General features: G+C 38.0%; 1 protein-coding gene and 1 non-coding gene across 2 annotated transcripts in view; both read left to right on the top strand.

Moving 5' to 3' along the window:
- The window catches only part of CYYR1 (cysteine and tyrosine rich 1), a 103,556-nt gene that overhangs the window by 32,988 nt on the left and 43,381 nt on the right, over positions 1-27,187 (top strand). The window lies entirely within an intron of this gene.
- LOC134366060 (U2 spliceosomal RNA) lies at positions 22,398-22,588 on the top strand. The gene has a single exon (XR_010022238.1). It is a non-coding gene; the product is annotated as a U2 spliceosomal RNA (small nuclear RNA).

The following is a 27,187-nucleotide window of genomic DNA, read 5'->3' as shown; positions in this document are numbered from 1 at the left end:
TAAAGGATAAAGAAATCCGTCTTGGACCCCTTAATATCTGAGCCTTGACCTTATGCATGAGTCACTTGGAGCATAGGGGTTAAGTACTGCATATATCCATACCTGATTTCAGCACCCCTCAGTCTCTGAGTCCCTGCCTATGCCATTCTTTATTTCTGTTAAACTCTTCCCCAGACTTTCTCCTATACCTTCAATTAACTTATGTTGATTAATGTATGTTCATCAATCACAACTTGCCCCCAACATTGTTTCTCTAGGAAACTTCCCTGAACCCATACACCAGGTAAGGTTTCTTCCTTGATGCCCCTACATGAGTTTTTGCTTCCCAGAACTTGCCAGTATTTGTAATGGCACATTCTTGGCTCTTTTGCTTGACTGGAATCTCCAGGAGCACAGGATCTCTCTCTGGGCCTGCCACACAGTAGGTGCTCAATAAATATTTACTGAATGAATGAACAAGTGAATGTGGCATCAAGAAAGCTGAGGATAAGTCTAGAGAATATAGAAATGATGTAGTTTAGGGGGTATGCAGAAATAAAGATCAAGGCACAGATGAAAACTGAGCCAGTGAAAGGACTGTGGTGTAGTGCCCAGGTAACATCAAGAAGCATAGTTATTTCTATTCCAGTTTCTCAGGGCTGCTAGTGTTATAAAAATAGTGAATAAAAATCAAATGGAAAAAGTTATCATTTTATTTCTAAGTATTGAACTTTAAAAGCGAAGCTTCAGGCCCTTTATAATCACATTAGAGTGACTCCTTCCATGATTTTCTAAAACGAAAATCTCTATAGTATTGAGGAAATGGTGTTTAAAATGTACTAAGGTGACTTACGCTTTCCAAAAAAGTCTTAATTCCTGCTGTACCTAATTTTGAAATGTTATAATTTGACATTGCCTTCCTTTGTTAATAAGACTATTTCTTAATTCATGCAGACTATGCATATACTCATTTGTTAAACGTGTAATAAAGCATCTCATGGAAAAGCAGGACCTAATACCTGTGTGACTTCCAACAATACGTTACATCCACTCTTTTTCATGTTTCTCTGGCAACTTAGAGGTTAAGTAGCAAAGGAGACATACAAACTCACTGATCACTATTAGACAGGATGTTTACCAACATCCTCTAGTGGATGTGCCTCAGAATTCACTCCACTCTTGAGCCTAATGGAGAACTGTGGCAGCCCTTGGAGGATGGGGATCTCAGAGCAGCCACTGGCTCACTGTGGCAGCACAGGCAGGGAAAAAAACTCTCAGAATACAGACATTGTATATAAAATAAATGAAATTAGAGAATCCCCAGTTTTTAGAAGGTGCTGGTTGATGAAACCTGGTTTAGAAATCATTGACTTAGCTCTATCCTTTGGGCTAGGTACTAGTAAAAATCTCATAAGCCTTCCTCCCTTCATCCAAATGAATAGAACGAGCAAAACTTCCGTAGTACAGTTCTTTCTAATGTTCTGAGATGAGCTTTTTCCATTCCTCCTTTTAGAACTTCCCTCCTCCCCCTTTTTGCCCTCATTCAACCAAGAGCCATCTTAAACTGGCTTATTCTTCTGTTCAGTGGAGATGCTCTAAAAGAGTTTCACAGAGGATATATTGTTATCACAGCCATTCTATAAAATGGGAATAGTTATATTTGCCTGTCAAGTGCAAGAAGTAAAATTAATTATATAAGCTCCATGCAAGTAACTATTATGGTATCTAGCTACATCTGTTAGTCCTGGCAGGAAACAAATAGCACACTCAGACTGGAAATAGAAGAGAGTTTAATAAAAGGACTTTTTATAAAGGTGTCGGCAGGGATTAGAAAAACCAACAAAAGATGGTGCAGTATTTTGGGCTATCAACAGCAGAGAACTTTTATCCGTAAGCCTGAGAGGGTCCAGGAAAGGGAGCAGTTACCAAATCCAGAGAAAGTAGTTGTATGAAAAGGGCTGTCCATGTAAGCTATGGTTGTCTATTCAGCAAGGCAGCCAACTGGCAGAAACTAACCAGCGGGGAGAAGAGGTCTCATTTTCACTCTTCTCTCAACCTCCAATCTCCTGCAGCAGGCTTCCATTGGCCATAGCCAAACAGAAGTCAGAGAGCAAGTTGGTCTCTTGATACAGTTCGTTATAGGTCAGCCTCCCTAATTAATGAGCAAGGTGGAGAAAGGTACAGCATGGATCAGGAGGGGCAAGAGGAAAATATCCAGCACATGAACATATAATAGAGATGCAATATGTGGCCACTGCCTCTGAAGCTGAATATAGTGAATAAGAAAGCAGCAACTTATTCATTAATTCACTCATTTAACATTAACTCTTTATTAAGCCCTTATTATATAAAAAAAACTCTGTTAGTTCCCGAGGACACAAAGAAATAAGACATCATTTCTGTCCTCGGTGCTATCATGGAAAAATTAGACAGGTGAACAGGCAAATGAGAATACATCATAGAGATATTCGTGAAATATTGACAAAGTATTTTTGCAAGGTCAATATTTTGAGATTCTGGTTGATAAATTCCTTGAACTGTTTTGAAATAAATTCTGACATAGTTCCAGACATAGTGGGGAGGGACATGCCACGTGTGCTTGGAGCTCCATATCTGTGGTGCAATTAGACTTTGATATTGAACTTTATATCATCTGAATCAATCTTAAATATGTCCAAGTACTAAATTCTTAACAATTATAGGCCTTTTGCCATGAAAGAATAAGTGGGTTTGGTTGGTTTTTATGTACATTAGTGTTTGCTAACATGCACTTTTATAGTCTTTTCACTCTTAGACCAATACCAAGTATTAAACACAAGATGCATACACACACACATCACCATCACCACCAGAAACAACACCACCAACAACATCAATAGCAACAGTAGTTGTAATGGTAATTTTATGTGCCAACTTGACTGGTCAAAGGGATGCCCAGATAGATAGTAAAACTTTATTTCTGGGTGTGTCAGTGATGATGTTTCCAAAAGAGATTAGCATTTGCATCTAATCTAAGTAAAGAAGATCACCCTTACCAATGTGGGTGGGCATCATCCAATCCACTGAGGGCCCAACTAGAACAAAAAGGCAGAGGAAAGGCAAATTTATTTTCTCTCTTCTTAAGCTGGGACATTCATCCTCTCCTCCCCTTGGACTTCAGTGCTCCTGGTTCTCAGGCCTTTGGACTCCAGAATTTATAACACTGGCCCCCCTGGTTCTTAGATCTTTGGATTCAGACCAAATTATACCACCAGCATTCATGGTTCTCCAGCTTGCAGATGGCATATTGTTGGACGTCTCAGCCTCCATAATCCTGTGAGCCAGTTCCCATAAGTATATACTCATATATATGAGGGTACTTCAGAAAGTTCATGGAAAGATTCACATTACATTTCAATTCCATTTTTCACAAACTTTTTGAAGTAACCCTTTTATTGGTTCTGTTTCTCCGGAGAACCCTGACTAATACACTAGTTGTTTTCTCATAAACAGTTTTTGAATGTGCTGCCTGTTAATATTGCCAAAATAACAGGATAGTCAACTTCCAGATGCCAGCAAAATTTCTCCATTAAAAAATAATTTATTATGGGCAAAACAATCATTTAGTCTGCTTTTGAGCAGACTGAATTGCATAAGCAGTTTCTCAACTCTGATGGCTTTTATAATATACAAATACAAGCAAATTGGCTGACGAACCTAGTCTTTTCAGTGCACCTCAAGTCATATAGCCCGGGTTTGCTCTATTCTCTGGTGGAAGAATGGTTCATTTATTTACCATAGCTGTGGAGTTCTTACCAACACTTACATATGTCAACATATGTAAATATTCCTGCTGACATATATTAGTGTTCCAATAAAGTTGATCATTATCACTACAAAAGCTAGGATGGGTGTCAATAACATAAAATTGTCCAGAAAGGGGCTTTTGAAGATCAACTGTTCATTGTTACCAAAGGTCTAAGGTACAACTCTTTAACCTCTCCAAATACACCTCTCCCTCAATCATTCTAGAAAACAACCAAGTGCTTAATAGGATAAAATCCAATAGCATCGAACCACAGTGACCTCTGTCAAAAACAACACTACCCACAGCTGAAAATTTTAAATTAAATGAAACAGAGACTGATGATATTGTCCCTGCTGCTGCAAACCATGCTCGCCTCTGCCTTTAAGATGTACATTTGTATGTGTCATGCTACTGGTCCAGCCGGCCCCCAAAACTACAACAGGGCACTTATTCCCAAACTATGCTAATGGCTGCTGCTGGATCCTGTAAAACCATGCTTTGGGCAGATTTAATTCATTTTAGGCAAAGCCAAGGGTGATCATTTGTATTTAAAATTTAAGTAAAAATTTTGATTACCTATTTTCTTCATGAATTGTACACTAAATATAATGCATGGCATTCACTGAATAAGCAAGTGCCTCCAATATATGCTAATATGTAGTCAATTTATAAAAGGTAATTTATATTCAGTTTATCAGAAACTCAATTATTTTATAAAACTCTATATATCTTTCTTTAAAAATACAAGGAAAACATATGTAAGATTATCTGATGTGATAGACATAGAATGGACTTTGAAGTAGACATACTTCAAATTGCCACCTTTGCCACTTTCTAAGTGACTCTAGGCAAGTTACTAAAACTCTTTGATATAAAAACGAATGAAATACTGCCATTTGCAACAACATGGATGGACCTTGAGAGAATTATATTAAGTGAAACGAGTCAGGCACAGAAAGAGAAATACCACATGTTCTCACTTATTGGTTGGAGCTAAAAATTAATATATAAATTCACACACACACACGCACACACACACACACACAAAAAAAAAACCAGGGCCGGGGAGAAGAGATAACAACTACAATTACTTGAAGTTGATAAGACAAGCAAACAGAGGGGACATTGTGGGGGGGGGGAGGGAGGAGAGGGAGGAGGGAGGGAGGTTTTGGTGATGGGCAACAATAATCAACCACAATGTATATCGACAAAATAAAATTTTAAAAAAGTAAATAAATAAACTTTAAAAAAATAAAATAAATAAATTTAAAAAATAAAATAAAAAAATAAAACTCTTTGAGCCTCATTTTCTTTATATGTTAGCTAGCAATGACAATACACATCTACAGGATTGTTGTGAGAAATAAGTGCTCTATGTAAAGTATCAACGTAAATGCCATTGAGAGGAAGGTCTCAATAATTATTTTCATCACCTATGATCCTTTATTTGCTGCTCATAATGGACTATGTTTGTGTGAAATAGATACTAAACCAACAAAACTCCTGTCAAAATAGTTTTTCTGTAGTGGATTTGCTTCTTTTTGATGACAGGGACCAGATTTCTACCAGAATCTCTCTGGATTTTTACTCATTTTAAGTGGTGCTGAATTTTTTTCTTTTACTCTATATTAACAAAATTGCTAGTTTATTTCTTGAAATTTCTATATGACATTTTTATAAAACAGTTCACTCCTTTGTCTGAACTTTAAAAAAAAAGGTCCAAATAATGATGCCTTAACCTTCATTCTTTCTGACATTGTACAATATTATATTTCTAGAGACACAACAGGTGAACAGAGCCTCTGATCACTGAGCTGTTATATTATTTGAACAAAATATTCTCCTAGGGTCTATAAAAGATTCTGATACCTCAAACCTGAATTGAGCTTTGAATTTGGCAGCAGTACTCTTTATAAAATAGCAGTGTTCTGGAGCAGCTGAGCTTTCTTTATATATGATTCATCTGGCCATATTTGTACAAGAGAAATGTACAAAAGCAGCATTGAAATGGAGTATATTCATGCCAGTATAGGCCATTTTTACTTGATGATGAAAACAGATCTATTCAACAGTCAGTAATTGTTCATATAATAAAAGATTTCTAAATTCAGAGAGAATATAAAAAGCTACCTATTAGACATTCTTGTTTGGTTGGCCTCCTCACCTTTGAGGTTTATACAAAATTCATTGAGAGAAAACATAAGTGACTTAATTTTATTCAGTTCTGTAAATTGGTTATTTTACATAATTAAAATATATCAACTGTATACAACTTCATGCCTTCCTCCACCCCTCAAAAAGAGGCTATAATACTTTAGAAATGATGTTTGTTTAATGGTAAGTTCCAAGCCCTAGTTTATCGACAAGACTACTTAATTTCAGTAATATTTTGGCTTGTGGAGGAAAAAAAGAAGGGAAACTAGCAGTGCTCTTGGCCTTCGCTCTGGCTCTATTTTGCTCCAAATGTCCAAATGCCCTTTTATATGTTTCCTGTGCAGAAAGCGACGTGAGGGCAGCCATTCCCTGACTCTGATCACTCATGTTGTGAACACACTTGTATATCTGGAGAAAAGAAATATGAGTCCAGAGCCTCTTCACCTTTGGAGTCAACTTCCTTTATTTTATAACTCATTACCAGTGATTGACATTAAGCATTTGGCTTCTTTTATGCAGGGGAAGGAATGCCTCTTCTGAGATAGATACTGAGAATTAACAAGGCCAGAGTATTTGGAGGACACATAGCATGAGGGGTTCCTGAATTTTAAAATGCTTTCACCTTCCTTATTTCCTTTGATACACAGAACCCTGAAGGACAGAAATTATTATACAACTTTAAAAACGAAAGAACATTTTTTTGACCAAGACTTAAAGAGCGAATCAGCTTACACAGAGTTTACATGTTCCCTTAGGTAGTAAATGGTTGATCTGAGATTGGAACTTAGGTTTTCTGAGTCTTACACTAGGATACCAAGGTGGAAAGATGTGTTTCTGGAATCCTTTAGTTGACATTAGAATTCATTTTTTCATTTGAAACACTTCAGGACAGTTGGAATTGTCATGTTCATCAAATAATTCAAATGTCTGTCATGATCTTGACATGGAAGTAACTTCTGCCTTGCAAGTAAGAGGTTTAAAAATGTAACTTTTGTAAAACAGTTCGTTAGTAAATTAGGGACGGCCTGTAGCTAACTTTCAGCAAGCTGAAGAAAACAAAAACAAGCAAAAAACTCTTCAATCAAGGGGAACCACCAGAGTGAAATGATTTGTACGTAGGCAATGATTATAAAGGTTCAAGGTGGGGGGAGGGTAGATAGCCTAGTACACCTTTAATTAACCAGTGGATCCCTTCAGAAAACAGATAAAACTTCCATTCACTCATTAAATATCCCATATACACATAATTAAAAAGTTGTAGGGCCCCAAAATAACATAAAAATCTCCATGGACCAAAAAAAAGAATAGAAATACACAGGTGCCAGTCAGTGCTGAAGCCTCTGGAGAGGGAAGCAAGCAGGCAGTTTGATTCCAAAGCCTGTACTTAAGGCTGGGGCCTGGGACCTGGCTCACTGCTTGAACGTGCGGGCTGTTACGGGGCTGAGGACAGCTCACCCACCTGTCAAAGAGGCTGAAATGACTGCAATGAAATAATATGGTAGAACCATTGAAAATTAGTTCAAAATAAATGTTTTTAATATTCTCAAAGATATAAAGAAGTCCATTAAAAAGATTTGAAAAAGCAAAACAGCCACAACAAAAAAAAAACGGACAGAAATGAAAAAAAAAAAAAAAAAAAAAAAGGTTAAGGAGGAGGAGAAGGAGAAACTAGAAATCCTGAAAGTGAAAACAGTGGCATTGAGTTGTTTGGGGTTTTTTTAAATTCATAAAATAAGAGCTATAGAGAGCTGTAGTAAGTTGGAAGATCGTACTTAGGGAATTCATACATGGCATCAAAAAGGGGATAACAGAGGGAATGTTCTAAAATTTCCATGCCAGTTATCAATTTATTGCCTCTCAGCTCCAGATTTACCCTTCAATACATGTTCTGTGAGAACAGATGGAATTCCTTTAAGCATTTCTCTTACAAAGTGAGCACAATGTTACACTTTCTCAGTCTAGGGCACTGGAGTATGTGGGGCAGAGGGAGGACATCAGCGGTGTGGGTATAAGGATACTGATGGAACTGTGCTCCAGCCAGGAGTCCAGAACTCAAGATCCCTTGGTGAATTTGCAGGTTTGTCCTGACAGTCTTTCTCAGGAACTCTAATCACAGAAACCAGAAGCCCAAAGGCCGTTAAGAGATTCACAACTTTGCAAATAATTTTAGGGGCTTCCAAGCCCACTAAAACCCACTCATGGAATAGATCAAGACTAGGCCAAGTTATTTTCTGCAAGCTTTTAAAAAAATAATATATGGTAAATCTTATAGTGTGAATATTGCCCATATTGCCAATTGTTATTAACCTCCTGGTGTAGGTGTCTAATACTGTGATTTGTTTAAATGAACTAAAAAAATAAAGGAGAAATTTTTGTTCTAGAAGGCATATGGTTTTGACAGAATACCACATGGAACAATACAACATCAATGTAAAACTGTTGGTGAATTTTCACTTTAGGTAGAATTCATTTGTACGATGATGACAGTGTAACCTTTTCAATCCATACCACCACAGGGCCTTTCCTGAAGAATAAAACAACTAACAAGGAGACAGTAGCTCCAAATCAAAGAGGAAAAACCTTATAAATACTACCTTTCCATGATAAAGAATTTGATTAGATTTTCTTTCTAAACCATGAACAAATATTTTATCTGAAATGTTTTCTTTTTTGAAATGTGCCATCCTGCCTTTACCTAGAGGCTGTGTCATGGATAAGGAATGGGTAAGTAGATTGTAATGTATAGCATGTCACCAGGACGCAGTGCAACAGTATTTTGTTGATCGTTCTCTTTGGAATGAGATATACTGAAGAGTTCAATAGAAAGAGTCCGTCAGGAATTCTTGAAAAGAAATTGAAGGAAATACCATTTCTTAGTCAAAATCAGAACAAGGTAAAAGGATTGCATTTTTTACTATTACTGATTGATGTTAATTTGAATGTTCTTTTTAGAACATTTAACATAAGTTAATTGTGATGATTTTTGTTGGAATTTGTAATTGAATTCAGTGTCCACGTAGTGTACCACTGTTTAAAAATTTAAGAACTAAGAAAATACCTGAGCATACCTCCAGGTGAAAACTGATTGGAAGTGCTATATCTATTTAACCAGATTTTTTTAGTATACAGATAAGGCAATTTCTGTCTGGCTAGTTAGCATGATAGGTAAATTGAGGGAAGAACCAAGATTGCTGATTTAATCTCTTAAAAATATGTCTCACCTAGATTACTGCAATTGCCTCCTAATTTATCTCCCTACTTCACCCTTGCTCCCAGCGTCTATTCTCAGCCCAGCAACCAGAATGATTCCTTTCAAAAACCTGAGGTTTGATCATGTCACTCCGCTGCTCAAAACCCTTCAGTAGCGCACCATTTCCATACAGAGGAAGAGCTAGAGTCTTAAATGTCCTACAAGTTCCTCCATGACCAGGTCCCTTGACCTCTGACCTCATCTCCTGCTGTTTTTCCCACATACACATTGCTTCAGCCACATTGACTTCATTGCTTGAATATGCTGGATACCCGCCAGGCCCCTGCTCGAACTGTGCCAACTGCCTGGAATGCTCTTGCCCAGATGTCTGCTTGGCCAATTCTTTCACCACCTTCAAGTCTGTTTCTCAGCTCATCTGTACCCTTTCCCCGGATCCTCTTTATCCTGCTGACCTATTCTTTTATTACCTGTTGAATTTGATAACTTCTCTTTTTTTAAATTTTAACTTCTCAATATACATTGTAGTTGATTTTTGTGTCCCTTTACCCGTTCCTCTTTCCCTCCCTCCCTTTCTCCCCTCTCCCCTCACTACATCATATCTGTTCACTTGTCTTAATAAGTTCAAGGAATTGTGATTGTTGTGTCTTCTTCCCCCCCCCACCATTTATTTGTTTGTATATTTCTTTATTTATTTTTAGCTCCCACAAATAAGTGAGAAAATGTGGTATTTCTCTTTCTTTGCCTGACTTGTTTCACTTAATATAATTTTCTCTAAGTCCACGTTATTTCACTTAATATAATTTTCACTAAGTCCATATTGTTGCAAATGGTAGTATTTCATTCTTTTTTATAGCAGAGTAGTATTCCTTTGTGTAGATATACCACAGTTTCCTTATCCACTCATCTGATGATTGACATTTGGGCTGATTCCAACTCTTGGCTATTGTAAATAGTGCTGCAATAAACATGTGAGTATAGGTATCCCTTCAGCATGATGATTTCCATTCTTCTGGGTGTATTCTCAGCAGTAAAATAGCTGGGTCGTATGGTAGATCTACCGGTAATTGCTTCAGGAACTTCCATAAAGCCTGCACCATTTTGCAGTCCCACAAACAGTGTATGAGAGTTCCTTTTTCTCTGCAACCTCACCAGCATTTATCATTCTCAGTTTTTTGGATATTAGCCATCCTAACTGGAGTGAAGTGGTATCTCAAAGCGGTTTTGATTTGCATTTCCAGAATGCTGAGTGATGTTGAGCATTTTTTCATGTGTCTGTTGGCCATTCATATATCTTCCTTTGAGGAATACCTATTCAGCTCCTTTGCCCATTTTTTAACTGGGTTATTTGTTTTTTTGCTGTAAAGTTGTTTGAGTTCCTTGTGTATTCTGGATATTAATCCTTTGTCAGATGTATATTTTGTAAATATTTTCTGCCACTCTGTTGGTTGTCTTTTCACTCTGATGATTGTTTCTTTTGCTGTGCAAAAGCTTTTTAGTTTGATATAATCCCATTTGTCTATTTTTCCTTTAGTTGCCTATGCTTTTGGGGTCATATTCATGAAGTCTGTACCCACTCCTACTTCCTGGAGTGTTTCCCTTATGTTTTCTTTAAAGAGTTTTAATGTTTCAGGATGTATATTTAATTCTTTAATCCATTTTGAGTTGATTTTGGTATATGGTGAGAGGTACGGGTTTAGTTTTATTCTCCTATATATGAATATCCAATTTTCCCAGTGCCATTTGCAGAAGAGGCAGACTCTTCCCCAGTGTGTAGACTTGGTGCCTTTGTCAAAGATCAGATGGCTGTAGGAGTATAAGTTGATTAGTGGGTTCTCTATTCTATTCCAGTGATCTATGTGTCTGTTTCTATGCCAGTACCATGCTGTTTTGGTTATTATAGTTTTGTAGTATAGTTTAAAGGCAGATAGTGTTATGCCTCCAGCTTTATTTTTTTTTGCTCAGAATTGCTTTGTCTATGCATGGTCTTTTGTTATTCCATATAAATGTCTGGATAGTTTTTTCTATTTCTGAGAAAAATGTCATTGGAATTTTGATGGGGATTGCATTGAATCTGTAGATCACTTTGGGTAATATGGACATTTTCACAATGTTAATTCTTCCAATCCAAGAGCATGGAATATCTTTCCATCTTTTGAGTCCTCTTTAATTTCTCTCAACAGTGGTTTGTAGTTCTCTTCATTAAGATTTTTCACATCCTTGCTTAACTTTATTCCTAAGTATTTCAATTTTGGGGTGGCTATTGTAAATGGGCTAGCGTTCTTGATTTCTTTTTTGCATGTTCACTGTTGGAGTATAGAAATGCTACTGATTTTTGTGTGTTGATTTTGTATCCTGCAACTTTGCTGAAATCATTTGTCAACTCTAAGAGTTTTTTGTAGTGGCTTTAGGCTGTTCAATATATAGGATAATCTCATCTGCAAACAGGACAGTTTGACTTCATTTTTTCCAATCTGGATGCCTTTATTTCCTTCTCTTCTCTGATTGCTCTGGCTAGTACTTCCAATACTATGTTGAGTAGGAGTGGTGAGAGTGAGCATCCTTGCCTAGTTCCTGTTCTTAAGGAACATCCCATTTAGGATGATATTGGCAGTGGGCTTATCATATATGGCTTTAATTGTGTTGAGATACTTTCCACCTGTACCTAACTTTTAGAGAGTCTTTATCATGAACAAATGTTGAATTTTGTCAAATGCTTTTTCAGTATCTATAAAGATGATCATGGTTTTTGTCTTTGATTTTATTGATGTGGTATATCACATTTATTGATTTGTGTATGTTGAACCAACCTTGCATCTCTGGGATGAATCCCACTTGATCATGGTGTATAATTTTGTTTCTGTGTTGCTGTATTCTATTAGGTAGTATTTTTTTGAGGATTTTTGCATCTATATTCATCAAGGATATTGGCCTGTAGTTTTCTTTTTTTGTTGTATCTTTGTCTGGTTTTGGTATCAGGGTGATATTTGTCTCAGAATGAGTTTGGGAGAATGGCCTCGGTTTCAATCTTTTCAAATAGTTTGTAGAGAACTGGTATCAATTCCTCTTTGAAGGTTTGGTAAAACTCTGTAGTGAACCCACCCAGTCCAGGGCTTTTTTTTTTGTTGTTGGGAGACTTCTGATAACAGCTTCAATCTCTCTTTAGATATTCAATTTCTGTTTAGATATCTTAAGTATCTTTTGTTCCTTTCTTTCTGATTTTCTGTTTGTCTTCTGTGTTTGTTGGTTTCTTGGGGTGGTAGATAAACTATTTTTTCTCTTTATTGTTAGCACTGTTTTACTGGTGGGTTTTGATCTTTCTTGAGTATTCATGGCAGTGATGGTTGTTTTTCATGTACCAAACCCAATACTCCCTTGAGAATTTCTTGTAAGGCTGCTCATGTGGGAGAGTACTCCCACAGTTTTTGTTTGTCTGAGAAATATACTATTTGTCCTTCATTTCGGAAGGATAGCATTGCTGGGTAAAGTATTGTTGGCTGTCAATTTTTGTCCCTTAGTATTTTGAATATATCATCCCATTCTTTTCCGGCTTTTAAGGTTTCTGATGAAAAGTCTGATGTTAGTCTGATTGGGGCTCCTTTATAGGTGACTTGATATTTCTCTCTTGCAGCTTTTAAGATTATCTCTTTGTCTTTGAGTTTTTCCAGTTTGACTATAACATGTCTTGGGGAGGACCTTTTCGGGTTGAATATGTTTGGGGATCTTTGGGCCTCCTGAATCTGAAGATCTGTGACTTTACCTATGCCCGGGAAGTTTTCTGCTATTATTTAGTTGAATATGTTTTCAATGACATTTCCTTTTTCCTCCCCTTCTGGAATACCCATGATTTGGATATTTGAGCACTTAAGGTTGTCTGTTATCTCTCTTAGGTTTTCTTCAATTTTTTAAAAATTCTTTTTTCTTTTTTTTTGGTTTGCCTGTGTTAATTCAAACGGCCTATCTTCAAGGTCAGAAATTCTCTCTTCTGCTTATTCTAACCTGCTGGTTAGACTCTCTGTTGTGTTTTTTATTTCGCTGAATGAATCCTTCAGCTCCACAAGTTCTGCTATATTCTTTTTCAGGGCATTGATTTCTTTGTACATTTCTTCTTTCAGGTCCTGTATTTTTTTTTCTCATTTCATTGTTATGTCTAACTGAGTTTTCTTGTATCTCATTTAGTTTCTTTAGAATTATTGCTCAAAATTCCTTGTCAGTCATTTCAAGGACTTCCTGTTCTATAGGATCTAGAGCTTGAGAGTTATTATTTTCTTTTGGTGGTGATGTACTTTCTTCATTTTTCATATTTCTGGTATCTTTCCTTTGGTGTTTAGTCATTGTGGCAGGGGGTATCACGGTCTGCTCATTCCACCCTGATGTCTGGCCTGGATCCTGAAGGGACTGCCTATTCTGGGCAGCAGGGACTAGCCTGGGCTGGGGGGTCCTGCAGCACCTGCCTGTTCTGGTATGGCTGGCTCAGGGCATATGGGCCTGTCGGCTCTTGGGCTTCTCTGGGAGGCAGTAACTGGCTTCGGCTGGGGCTCCCACACTGCCTGCCTGTTCTGGCATGGCTCATTCAGGGCATGTGGCCCCGGTGGCTCTTGGGCCTCTCTGGATGGTGGGGACTGGCATGGACTGGGGATCCCACAGTGCCTGCCTGTTCTGGTGCAGCTGTCTCAGGGTGTGTGGGCCTGGTGTCTCTCAGGCCTCTTTGGGTGGCAGGGACTGACCTGGGCTGGGGGTCCCGCAGTTCCTGCCTGTTCTTGCATGGCTGATTCATGGCATGTGAGCCCAGCAGCTCTCAGTCATCTCTGGGCAACAGGGACTGGCCTGGGCTAGGGGTCCCACAGCATGCAGCTCCTTCCTGTTCCGGTGTGGCTCTCTGGCCTCTTGTTGTTGCTTTATAATAGCTGCAAATTGGTTGATCTGTGGGACAGAGCAACACTAGGAACCATCTACTCCACCATCTTGACCGGAAGCTGAATTTGATAACTTCTGACAATGCAAGTATTTATACTTTATTGTATTATGTTTATTGCCTGTTCCCTCACCCCCTCTAGGGTGTAATTTCTTCAGCTACAGACATCTTACTTAACAATATATTCCAAACATCTGAAATAGTACTTGGCACATAGCAGACTCTCAATATGTATTTGTTGAACTGAATGAATGGATTGGCTGTATAGCTTAAAATTTTCTTATCAATTCATTCTGGGGATACAAAACTGAATAAGACTTGGTCCTGTCTTTGAAAAACTGACTTTGCCTCTAACCTTAGGAACTATATTATAATGTTTGCAACTGGCTACAAACAGGCCCGAGTAAAAGAGCAGGGATGGTTTGCCAAAGCCACTGTACTTTGGGAAAAAAAGACGTCTGTTGTAAGAACTTCAGTGATACTCCAGAAATGTAAATCGCTGCCTAATTTTTGAATTCAAAGTGACACCTGGATCCTAGGCCCAGTCCCTTTCTTAAGGTAGTCAGTTGGTGAGGATCTATCTAGGACCAAAATTAATTGAACCGTTTGTTGGTGTGTCAGGAGGCTAAGCTTCGGAGGATAGCCATCTGGGAGCAACATAAAGTATGGAGCTCCCGGGAACAAAGTAGCAAAATTTTCTGCATTTCACAAATAAGACTAAGGCAGTAGGTTCAAGGATCTAAGTTTGGAATCTCAGGGAGTGGCAGATAATAGCTACTGACTTCATAACCCAGACACTGTTTGAGCATTGCCTTCCCAAATGCTCAGGGAGTAGCCTCACCAACGTTTGACATCAATCCTTTCTCATTAAATATCCAACATCTTTAACAAGGCTGTGGCCAGCTAATCAGTGTAAGTGCTGAGACACAAACGTACATTGATGTTGTCAGCCAAGACCTCAGGGTCATGTGAGAGGAACACAAATATGCTTTCAGGTCACAGACAAGTGCTGGGGTCCCCAAGAAATACATGCATGTGCCTGTGTGGAAATCTTCTGGGGTCTCTTACAGGTTAATGAAGAATTGTCTGGGCTGTCTCGAATTTGTAATTCCCCTCCCCCTGCCAAGAAGGTTTAACATGTGTGATTTCCCATCTGAGTTTTCTCCTTTTAGACAAAAGGATAAGGAAGAAAATATTTTTATACAAACTAAACTAAATAAATCTAGATGGATGAATAAGTTTTCTGCTGTATTTTTCTTTCAGTTGCAAGCCACTTCTGGGAAATAATTAGGTTTGTCTGACAGGATAATTGAAAGATTAGAAGTAATACCATATTAAAACTCTGTATTATAAGATAAAAAGTGAAAAATGGATCCTAGAAGGAACAGGCTCAAATAATCCCAGTACAGGGCCATTCTGTTTCTTCCACAGTAATTCACTATACTGATAGGTACATTTTTTAAAAAATTAATTGCAGTTAAAATGATAATTGATAGGTTATCCTAGTGAATTCCTAAATCCTGGCTAAACATTGTTTTTATTATTCCCTAGGATCCTTTCATTGCTTGCTACCTTGTAGACAAATTCTAATATCAAGATAAGCAAAGAATTTAGAAGAAAATATCTCTTAAAATACATAATATGTTCTGCAGGCCAATATAGGTGACTTTGAGTTGACCGTAATCATAAATAATATATACAGCTACTACTGCCTAATAAACAGATAATTAAAAATTGATTATATTTTTGGAGGCCTCTATATACCTTTCAAAATTATAGAACTTATCATCTAGCAGAATCCTTCAGTTTGATATTCTGTCATCAATATTTTGAAGAAGCAATTTTCAGAAGAATGTATTTCAGATACTTAGTTTTAATAGCATAAATTTTCTTGTAATTACTGAAAACTCAAATTTTTTTTCATAATTTAGTGTTCACTGGTATTTCATTAATAAATCCAGTAATATTTATCAAATGAGAAGAAAAGTCTCTTTTAATATGCTTTAATAATGTCCTAAATATGTTTTGCCCTCCAGTTCAAATTAGCTTTCAAAGAGCCCTTATGAACTATCAGACTGTCACAACGATGTAAATTATGTAGTAAAAGAAATTATGCAGTGATTTAAATAGAACTTCTTGGAAGGATGAATGATCCTAGGATGCAAAACAGTGTATTTTATTAAAGACTGAAAATCAGATTGTATGCCAATAAGCCTATACATACTATTGGCAGTGAAAAGTATTTTTAGACTCAGATCCTCACATTGGCTTTGCAAGTGGTATAAAACAGAGAGCTATAGTCTACTTAAATATGCCAACTTCTTCTATTTCATACAACTGCTTTATTCTAAAGAATTCCAATGACCAGAAAGAATTGTGTTAACTAGAAAGAACCAAGTGAGAAAAAGGGGGTGTGTGCAGAAACAAACTTCTGAGGGAAAAATTGCCCGTATAGAGGAGACTGAGAAAGTGAAATTCCATGTATACATTATTCTTTAGTACTCATAATGTATTTTAAAACACCTCTTTTGTGTGAATGACATTATAAGTCACTATGGGAGATAAAAACATGGGTACAAATTCTTTTGGACATTTATAGTATAATTCCTAGATTTTATAGTATATACACAAGTCTTATTTCAGATCAAGTATGGAACCATACAAATGGTATAGAAAAAAATGCTGTAAGAGTGGGGGAGAGAGATCATTTCTGAATAAAGAGTTCAGAGTGGGTTTTATGGAGGAGGTAGCATTTAAAATGGATGGGGCAAGGTGTACAAGGGTTGATTGGAAAACAGTAAGCAGTACAAGAGAACTAAACAAAAAGTAAGCCTGGAAAGGAAATTTGGACTAGTTTGTGGAAGGCTTTGAAGGCCAGAGGTCCAAAGCAATTCCCTAGAACAACCAGTATGTTCTCAGATTACTTCACGTGCTTACTGGCACAAGGGACACAGAGTACGCATGAGTTATGACTTCAGCAGGCCAGCCATAGAAGAAACACAAGCTATCTACCTTACAAAGGAAAACTAGAGAAAACACGGGGGAAAGGATTAGTACTATCACATATATCAGGCTGAATTGTAAAAGAACTGTCCTTTTATAATTTTTCTACCTTGAATATTCACTTAATAGTTATTGAAGAAGTGTGATACAGTGGTGGGAGACCTGTAGGAGGATTGGTTTGGGTTCACTTAGGCCTGACTTCAGATCTCAGCCCCTCCAATTACTTAGTCTCTGTAAGCCTCAATTTCCTGATCTGTAAGAGGGGGATAATGTGGCTTCCTTGCGAGCTACTATGCATATTAAATAAGATATTGTGAGTAAAAGCTTTTTCACAGAGCTAGCAAGTGGTTAGTGCTCAAGATAAGTTAGTTCCTTCTCATTCTGGCTCTTTCCACACTCTGCTCTGTCCCTTCTTGTCTTGTTTTCACCCACAGCAAGGGCCACTTTCCCTTCTTTATAGATTTCTCTACTCTGCAGATCCTAGGATTACATTCAAACCTAAACGAGAGTAATTTAAGGAGCTCCCACCCAATATTTGGAACTCAGCTCAGGTCACCCTCTCCACAGTAGATTGGGCATGGCTTCTTGTTTTTGGACATTTGCCCAGTCACCTCCTTAGAGTCTCAGTGTTTCTAAGACCAAGCCTCTATCTTCTCCTTTCCAAACTCCACAGCTCCCAGTTTATCCCCTTTCCTATTGGCCCAGGTGCCCTGGACCCTGATCTGATTAATGGGATCTCACTACTAATGGACCTCACTGATATTCAGGGCCTGACTAGTCTTCAGTGTATTGCTTACTTCTGGATTGGGTCCTGGGTTGTGCCTTTCAAAACTCTTGTTTTTTATGGAACTGGGCCACCCCTCCCCACAGCAGCTTTATTAGAGCACTAACTGGATCTTTTGCCATGCCACTGGAATTTCCCCTGGACTCTGCAACTAAGAAATATGTGATTGTGCATATATTAAGGGTTGGCGTGGCTCCTGGTCCTGGTCCTGCTCCTGCTCAGTCTGCAGGGATCTGTACCAGGCCTGCCCACGTCTGCAGCATTCTTAAAGGTACAAAGATGACAAAGATCAGTCAGAAAGAAACTACTACTTAAGGACGGGATGATATAGTAGGAGATACGAGACAAATGCGTGACCAAGGATGGTGCACAGCAGGGTACGGTAAGTGTGTCAGAGAAGTACAAAGCACATAGGAGCAAGAAATCACATGAGCCTGACACACTTCTGAACTGCCCTGTTGAAAGTGACATTTGAGCTGAGCTTTCAATGTTAGATATCAATGGACAGATAAAGAAGACACAGCTAGAACAGGGAAACAACATGAACAAAGCCACAGAAGTGGGTAAATGGTACCAAGAGGAAAGTAAGTAGTGGGTGAGAACACCACAGAAATTCTGCTGAGTCCAGATTATGGAAAATCTTAAATGCCTGGCTAAGGAAAAAGCACTTAATATGATGGGTATTCAAGAGCGGGTTTGTGGTATTCAGCCACATAGGTTATACACTGCCAACTCCAAAGGTTCTCATTCCTATACAATAGGGGTTGGCAAACCTTCTGTTCACCTGGCCAAATAATAAATATTTTAGGCTTTACGGGCCATGTGGCCTATGTTGCAACTACTCGACTCTGCCTTTGTAGCTCAAAAGAAGTCACAGACAATTTGTAAACAAATGTGTGGATGTGTCCCAATAAAATTTTATTTATGGACACTGAAATTTAAATTTCCCAAAATATTATTCTTTTGACTTTTTTCAACCACCTAAAAATGTAAAAAACAAAAGTGTTCTTAGCTACCAGGATGTACAAAAACAGGCAGCAGGCCACATCTGGCCCTCAGGCCATAGTTTGCTGACTCCTGATGTAAACTCCAAGTGAATGGTACCCCTGGAGTTGTAAGATGCAGGGGCCACGGTGAAAAGCCATTGGTGGTGTTTATTAAAGACAAGCATGAGGCCGACTAATCTGGATAAGAACTAAACTACTAGGAAAAGAGATGTGGGAAAGGAATCCAGTTCTGAGACTACTGCCATGTTCAAACTATGTGTGTGTGTGTGTGTGTGTGTGTGTGTGTGTGTGTACAATATTTTTGACACATTTCTTAACTACCATGTAGAAAGTGACATTTGAGCTCAGCTTTCTATTTTACGGCTGTCGTATACTTTTTACTCCAAATTGTCTACACAATGTATCATCAGCTTGGCACTGTTACCAGCTCTCTGAGTGTCTTTCATGAACGAGAATAGCAGAAGTGTCTAAGAGAAAAAAAGGAGAAAAGCAATCATTTTCAAGGTTATAATCTTTGGAGGGAAGTGGGGGCAGAGGAAAGAAACCTAAACCTTTGATTGGAGGCTGTAGTATAAGTTGTTAGCAAAAGAAAACAAAGGAGCGTTCATTTTGTAATAACTTGGTCCATTTTATCACAACATCACATAAAACATCTTATAAAATTCATGTGCTTTCTGTTACCCTCCATTTTAAAAGCCAGCACCTGGGTATATTTCAAAATGTTGGTCCAGTGAACTGATGCAGAAAGCTTTATGTCATTGCTGATATGCTGTCTGCATTCCAGCATGTGGCTGTGGGCATCTGTTTGTGTCTTCTTTTGTTCATCTCAGTAGAACTATGTGGCTCAATGACTAGGCAGGAAATGCCTTTGCAAGATTCAATTAGAAGATTCTCATCTGGATTGTTGTGTGTTGGTTACGGTATTAGGCAGGGTTCTCCAGAGAGACAGAATCAACAGGATATGTTATAAATACATAAGAGGGGATTTATGTGGGGAATTAGCTCACGTAATTTTGAAGAGAAGTCCCACGATAGGCCATCTGCAAACTGGATGCCGGTAGCATGGTTCAGTCCAAGTCCAAAGCCTCAGAACCAGGGAGGCCAGCGGTGTCCTTGGCATAAGCTCCAGAACCCAAAAGCTGAAGAGTCTCGAGCTCTGATGTCCATGGACAGAAGAGTGTGTTCTAACTCCAGCAGACAGAGAGAAACATTTGCCTTTTTCTCAATTTTTTTGTTCTCGTTGGGTCCCAAGCGGATTGGTGAGTTCCTGCCCATATTGAGGGTGTATCTTTCCCATCCAGTCCACTGAGGATCTCGTGGTAATCTCTTCTGGAAACACCTTCATGAACACACCTAAAAAGATAGCTTTACCAAGTTTCTCAGTATTCCTTAATCAAATCAAGTTGACACCTAGAACTAACCTTCACAGTTACCCTAGTACTGACTGGTTTATGGTCTCTAATACTTTAGGCTCTCAATCTGTGACCTTTAAATGACTGTAAAGATATTCTTAATGTTTAGTATGCATGTGTACAATACAATCACTAGCAGCAAGAAGCATCCTCTGATCCAGAATAATGAGTGTATCAGATATAGATATAAACAAATGGAATGAACTTTCTCATAGATTTAAAAAAAAAAAAATGGCATGCTACCATAAGTCAATGAGAAATTCCCGTTAGGGATGATTTGCTAATTTGGCATGGAAATGGAACAGTTAACTTGAATTCCCTCTACCGTAATGTTGCAGGATTCCACTGAGTTTTCTAGAGGACCCAAAGCATATTTTAATAGTGGAACTCACATATTTGACTATTTCACTTTAAATGTATTTAAAAGATTAGATTTGCTATTTAAAAGACTTTTTGAATAAAGAAAACTGACAAATATCATTATTATCATTATTAACATTAACTTTTTTATCATCAGTTACCTCAAGGTGACTAACAAAGTCATTGGGTATAAATTCAGTATCTTTTTGAAGTCTGAAAACAAATGTACTCATTAATTATCCAAATTTATAAAAACGAATGTTATTAAAAGATTTTAATATATCTTAAATACATTCCAATGAGAATTTTCAAATAGGTCATATTTAGTCAGTATCACACCTTGTGCTGAGTACACATGAATTCTTAGAACAATCGTCACACAACAGCCGATGCCCTCCAGCAATATAGCATAAGACACCGCACAAGCTGCTAACATTGGGTTCATTCACTCTTGAATGAATTTTGCTTTGGGTAATCCTTAATGTTTGATATATATCTGAATTTGCTTGGCATTTTCTTCATGCTCCATACATAGAAATAAACCAATGCTGATATATAAACAGCCCCCCACTTCACTGTGTAGGTGCCACAGCTGTTAAGCTAGCAGGTCTGGAAATGGTACAATTCTCTATGACTCTAATAATAGGATAACTTTCATCAATATTGGTGTAAAACAGGAGTATAATTTATTTTATCTTATCTGGGCAGGTTTTCTATGTTTTATACTGCATTATTCATGTACTGGCATTTGAATGGTGGCCTATACTTGTAAATTCTGTTTACAAACTTATGTATTTGAGATTCACAAACCCCTCTCATATAAGCAAGATGTATATTCTTTGCCTCATTTTGTTAGTTTGAAAAAGAGTCCCAGAGAAGGTACCTGACTTACTTAAAGCCATATGGGTAGTGATTGGTTCAACCAGTTCTTAATGCCTAGTCCTGCCAAATCCAACTCCTATGCTCTCTGCATTGCATTATGCTACATCTTAAGACAATCATTTCAAAGTTGGCTGCTGTGGTAGACCTAAGGAGTGCTCAACAAAAGCCAGGTCTCCTCCAGGGTATCTAGAAGACTACACTTCCTGTTAAGCCCTCTTCCAGTTAGGTGGGACCATGGAACTAGTTCTGACCATTAGACCATGGGCAAGAATGATGTGTGTCACTTCTGGCCTGAGTTTGGTAAAAGCCTCTATGAGATCTTTCAATACTCTTTCTTCCCCTTTGGTGGCAAGCACAGAAGCCATATGTTGAGATGATGGAGCCATAAGATGCAAAGATCCTGAATCACTCAGTCACTACATGGAGGAGAACTATCCTGGAGAGTCACCTGACTTAAACAGACTTTGACTGAGGAAGAAATAAACCTTTTTCAGTTAAGCCACTGAGATTTGGTGTGGTTTGTCATAGCAGCATAAGCTCAGCCTAATATAATTCATCCAGATCTTTCTACAGCTGCTATCAACACTATACCATTATCATCTCCCAATACACTGTTATCTCCAGCTAAGATGTTTAAAGAAAGTACAAAAACTGCTTTTTTTGGTGCTATGGAGAAAATAAAGCAGAAAAAGGTGACAGGGTGTGATTAAGGTTTAGGTGCCACTATTTGAAATCAGTGGTCAAGAAAAAACTCACTTAAAATGTAATATTTGACCAATAACTTAAAGCCATGCAGATATCTGCAAGAAATGCATTCTAGGCAAAAGTGAATTGTCAAGCATCTGTTTGAGGCCAGTGTAGCTGGAATACAGTGACTGAGAGGGAGGAGACTAAAGAGCAATGAGGATCGCTTCTTGGCCTTTTGGCTAAAATCAAGTGTAGTATCTGTTCTTATCAGTTCAGTATCTGATACATCTTCTATCTGAGGACACTATATTAAATGGATTTTTGGAAGCAGGAAATGGAATAGGAGCTTTCTCTGTACACTCCACGCATCGACCTGGTATTGCAATACCTCTAGGATCGATGCACTCCCTTTGGGGGACATTAAAAAAAAAGAGAGAGCAACGAGGTCAGAGAGAAGGAGAATAAGGCACATCATGGAGGCCTTGTGGGCTATTGTAAGGACTTTGGCTCTTACTCTGAGTGAAACTGGAAGCCATTGGGAAGTGTGGTGCAGTAGAGTGACATGGTTTGATTTATATTTTAAAAGATTGTTTTCTAAAAGCATATTTATGATACTGAACAGTTATTTGCAATGGATAGTGTTGTTGCTATATAATGCTGGCTTTGATCATGTGTTGTTTTGATCCTTGAGTAATTCCCACCAAACCAATGCTGGTGGTGTTAGTTCACAGTGTACATTATATTGATGATAATCAGTCTTCTATCTAAGTTTCCTAATACCTCGGCCTGCAATCCCCTACTTTGAAACATTTGCCAAAAAGTTATCAAAGAGATCCTTGCAAGAATCTTTATTCTCTAGAACCTCCACTGTAAATTATCAAAAATAGTTGGATATGACTTCATAGTATATGAAACCATAACTTGGATTGTCCTAGGTAATGACAGGGTGAATGCATTGATCTTACAAACTGTTTACTTTGTCATTTCCACCTGAATAGCCAAAAGACAACTTTGTCTCAGCATCTCCAAAAAATAAAATCATTCTCTACCCCTATCTGACCTACTCCAGAACTTATGCCTATTACATTCCTTTTCTCAGTTCAGAAAATCCCCATAATTACAGAAGTTCAAGTCAGAACCCTAGAGATTGGTAATCATTTCTAAAAGTTCTTTCTCCTACACACCTCTCAAATCCGCCTTTCCTAAAACCCAACACCTCATATCAAGCCCTCATTCCCCTCATGTAAATTGCTGGAACAGCCCCTAATGGGTCTCTCTGGCCCCATCCTCTCACAGCATACTGCTATAGAAAACACCTTTCTAAAATACAAACCTGGCTGTGTCACTCCCCTCCCTGCAATGAATGAGCTAAACTCATTGGTGGTAAAGACTCCTCATTATCAAGTTCCTGCCTGCATTTTTAGCCATGTCTCTTACCATTTCTAGATCGCAACACTTGCTGCACCCACACAAAGCTGCTTGTTGTTTTTCAATCATTATAAACAATTTCACACATCTATGACTTTGCAAATGCCATGACCTCTGCTGGAATATTTTCTCACTTTGTCTAACTGGCAAGTTCCTATTGCTTTCAGTCTCTGCGTATGTCATACCATTTGTGAAGACCTCCCTCATCTCACCTTCAGGGACCCTCATAGATAACTTTATTTAAATGGTGACTTTGAGCTTATATCTGTCACCCCCACAGGACAACTCTTTGTATGCCAAACCCCTAAAATAAAGGCAGACACATAGTAGGTGCTCAATCCATGTTGAATTAATTAATAACTAATTACCATTCTGGCTCCATTGTCTGGTGTTAACATATTCAAGAGGATGTCATATCTGTATGTCAACACCCATCCTGTGATGCTCAGTGGGTAGAAAATAGAATTGTATTGTCATATCCTTCATGAGGGAAAATGTAGTAATTTCTTTGAGCAATTTGTTGGATAACTTGAAAATAAACAGCATTTTAATATTAAACTTGTTCTTGCTTGGGGTGGTCTTTTTGGTTTTTTGGCTTTGGGGGGTTTTGGGGGTTTTTTTTGTTTGTTTGTTTTTTGGTATTTTGTTGCCCCAGATTGATTTATCTAATTCTTCTTTGGCTTGCAGCCATTGTTATTAAATAATTATCATTCTTAGGGCTGATCTCATTTTCTTGCACACTAGATGCTTTGATTATAAAGGAGATACCAATTGAGAAAAATCAGCTCCTGGTTTCTTGGTTCACATGAAAATTCTGAAATTTGTGTAAGGATAGATTTTATTTAAGAGAGCAGCTATTCTAAAGTTAATGATCAAATAATGGGCAACTCTCACTTTTTTAAAGAGATTACATTTCAGCAATACAACATTGTTTTGTATTTATATTTGGCTTTTTTCTTATTGCAGGATAGCATATGTTCTGAGATAGGACATTGCTGTATTTGCCTCATCAACTTGAAACCCCTCTCTAGTCAGCATAAGGCATGTTTGGTTGAATACTGCAATAATGTGTTCTTATAACTGGTGGCTGAGTCATCTGTTTTTACAGGATTGGTACTGTAAGGAACTGAGACATATGTCTAATGTGTCAAAATTGAGCATGAATTTTAAAGTCGAAAGTAAAATGAACCCTTGAGCATACTCAAGTGAAGATCACAGCAACCTGTGGGCTGAGGGTTTTCATAGCTGCTATTTGCTTTTTTTTCCAAGTTTTATTATTATACTCTTCGTATTTTCATGCAGTGAGTGGAAAAATCCAAGCTCAAAGCTTATTAGTACTGCTATGTAAAGGATGATATTAGGAATGATTCTAGTTTTCCTGCGATCAGCCACAAACCTTGATCGTCTGGTCACTAGGGACTTCATTTGCTTGCAGAGTTACCAGTGGTCAAATGGTCAAATGAGGGGCCAGGGTCATTTTAGCAAGCACCAAAGATTGGGTAGTGCCTTGGGCTGAGTGCCCAACCCCAAAACTTAGTCCCCACTGTGACAGTGTAAAAAGGGTGGGAAGTCCTATTATGGTAATTGAAAGGTGGAGCCTTGAAGAGGTGATTAGATTGTAGGACCATGCAGTAGTGAATGGATTAATAACGGTAGTCAGGGGTGTGGTTCTGAGGGCTTCAAAATAAGAGAGAGTTTGTCTCTCTCTCTGCTCCACCATTTTTAAAATGTGATACCCTGTTGTCACTGAAGTCACCACCAAAGAAAGCCTTCACCAGATGTGTTCCCTGGACTTTGGACTTCCTAGCCTCTGAAACTGTAAGCAATAAATTTTGTTTCCTTATAAATCACCCAGTTCCAAGTATTTGTTTTTGTTATAAGCAACAGAAATGGACCAATACAAGTAGGGACCCAAGAGAGGTCCATGTACTTTTTGAGCCTTTTCTCTTTCCTACAGTGGAAGCATTCACAGCATAGGCAGCTGGTTCAGGTATCCTGGGTAAAATTAAGGGCACACTGATGATGGAAACACATGGAGAGCTGCTTCATACCAAGAATACTGAGCTCACTATTGCATTATGATTTAACTCTGGAACTGGAACCAGAAAACCTTCTTTAAGGAAGTTGAATTTGAGAGTGTAACTTCCCCTGCAGTTCACCTTCACATCTTCCTAAAGCTCATTTTCTCTGTCTCCTTACTTAGCCTTGGCCAGGATACTTTAGAAGACACAATACAATGATGGCCAAAAGTAATAATAACAACAACATTTATAGGGTTTGTGAATCAAAGAACGCAGTGAAATCTCATTAACATAACAGTTGAGGAAAAGCCCCCTAAATGTCAGAAGAATGTCACAGTGCAGATAAATTAGAATTGAGGGCATGTTGATGATAGGACGACTGTAGGCTAGAGGCAAGGTGACCTAAGATGTAAGTAAAGTAAAATGAATGAGTGAGGATTCAAGTCTAGCTAGGGATGAGAATGAGGGCTTCAAATTTCTCAAGGGTTCTTTTTCTAGATTAGAAAGGCAATATAAAGGGCCGACCCACTGCGCAGGTTCGGATCCTACATAGGGATGGCCGGTGTGCTCACTGGCTGAGCACAGTGCGGACGACACCAAGCCAAGGGTTGCGATCCCCTTACCGGTCACAAAAGGGACAAAAAAAAAAAAAAAAAAAGAAAGAAAGAAAGGCAATATAAAGACTCATATCATCAACAGAAGAGTGATGGCATTTGGGGAGTGAGTGGTAGCCTGAAAGTGAATGGGCACAAATGGGCCTATTGAGATGATAGATACTTTCTACATGCTGGTGTTGTGATGGCTCCATGGGCATATACATAAAATCATAAAATTCATCAAGCAGCACATTTAATGTTTATATACATTAAATATAAATTATAACTCAGTAAAGGATAAAGAAAGCAGAGATAGGGTAAAACTGGGACAGCACCTTGATTTTATACATCTCCCAAGAATAACTAATTCCTTAATGCAGCCTTATCTAAATTTCTTCCCTTATACCTATGAAAAGCATTAAAAACCTTTTTTGTTTTTTCATATTGACCTACTTTCTCCAGAATGTCATTTCTATATGATGTTATGCAGACAATAATTTCCTTTCATTTTCTTAACCAGCAGCTCATGATTAGCTATGTGGCTCTGCAACTGCCCTCATAAACTCTGTCTCAGAACTTTATGATCATATTGGCTTAATTTAACTTGATAATAACAATAAGGATAATAGCTAATGTGTATTAAGCACTTAATGCTCCAGGCACTCTGGTTACACACATACTCTACTTAATTCTCTTAACAACCTTATGAGTTAGGTACAATAGATAGGTGCATTTTTCTTATAAATAAATTGAAGCTTAGTGAGGTTGATCAGCCATCGAGTGCTCACACTGTGAAATGTGGCAGAAATTTAGGTCTGTCTGTTATTAAAACTCGGTCTAGGCTCTCTGGAATTACTACCTCCCAGCAGCCTCTAAATCCTCTTTACTTACAATTCAGGCTTTTATTGCTTTTTACATGCCTGTGGATAAAAATTTGTGGAGAAAACATTAATTCTAAATAATT

This window comes from Cynocephalus volans, chromosome 1 (assembly GCF_027409185.1).
Source record: "Cynocephalus volans isolate mCynVol1 chromosome 1, mCynVol1.pri, whole genome shotgun sequence".
Lineage (NCBI taxonomy): Eukaryota > Metazoa > Chordata > Mammalia > Dermoptera > Cynocephalidae > Cynocephalus > Cynocephalus volans.
This window is presented reverse-complemented; position numbering and strand designations above follow the sequence as displayed.